The sequence below is a fragment of the Elephantulus edwardii genome, unplaced genomic scaffold (assembly GCF_000299155.1).
Source record: "Elephantulus edwardii isolate Elephantulus edwardi_28Jun2011 unplaced genomic scaffold, EleEdw1.0 scaffold00075, whole genome shotgun sequence".
Taxonomy (NCBI): domain Eukaryota; kingdom Metazoa; phylum Chordata; class Mammalia; order Macroscelidea; family Macroscelididae; genus Elephantulus; species Elephantulus edwardii.
Genome location: NW_006399825.1, coordinates 1895359 through 1896597, shown reverse-complemented (window position 1 = coordinate 1896597; position 1239 = coordinate 1895359).

Here is a 1239-nt window from a genome sequence, read left to right as displayed (position 1 = left end):
AGAGGGACATCATGCTTGGAAGGGTAGAGGGACAGCGTAGGAGAGGAAGACAATAAGATGGATTGATTCAGTCACTGGGGTAATGGGGATAGATGTGTCAAAGACAGTAAGATTGGCAAGCAATAGAACAGTGTTTAGGGCTGTTGTATAAGTCAACTATGAGTATGTAGGGTCACTAAGAGTCGCAGGTGACTCGACGGCACATAACAATGTACAGCCCTAAACCCTGAAATGTCTTGTGCCAATTTTATTGTCTCTGACACACCTACCCCATTACTCTAGTCATTTAATCAATCCATATCATCGAGAATCTTCCTCTCTTGCACTATCCCTCCATCCTCCTAAGCATGACATCCCTCTCCAAGGACTGTCCCTCCTTGCAACATGTCCAAAGTATGTCAGACAAAACCTCAGAATCCTGGCCTCCAAGGAGCAGCCTGGCTTCATCCTCTCTAGGATGAACATGTTTGTTCTCCTATCAGTCCATTGTATATTCAGTCCTCTTCTCCAGCACCGCAGCTCAAAAGCGTCAATTTTTCTTCTATCTGTAGTCATTGTCCAGCTTTCTGATGCATAGCAAATAATTTCAAAGATCACAGCCTGGATCAGACACACCTTAGTCTCCAGACTGATGTCATTGCTCTTCAGTACTTCAGAGAGGTCTCTGACAGCAGACGTTCCCAGTGCAATTCGTCTTTTAATTTCTTAGGTGCTGTTACCAAGAATGTTCATTGTGGAGCCAACTGAAGCTGTCAACAATCTCAATCTCGTCACCATCTATCATGATGCTACCAATTGGCCCAGTGGTGAGAATCTTTGAGCTTCAATCCATATTGAAGGCTGCAGTCTTTGACCTTCTGCAGCAAGTGCTTCAGGTCCTCCTCAATTTCATGGGTATGGTTCAGTAGTAGAATTCTTGCCTGCCACACAGAAAGCTAGCTCACTTTCGATTCCCAGCCCATGCAACCCAATGTCAAGAGCCTTGGAGAGATCGCTAAATGCAATCTGAGCCTCCTGAAGCACTCACTGATATTTTTCTCCCCAGCATGTTCAACAAAGCCACAGAACAGGTCTGATAGGTATTTACAGACTTTAAACTTTATTAAAAGGACAAAAGACAAAATTGTTATAAAACCTGAGCATAAATGTATCCAGGTTTATAATAACCCTTATTCATTTCTTTATTGAAGAAATTAACTGAAGGTAACTCGTGGTTGCTGTGAAGCTGAACACTGTGAC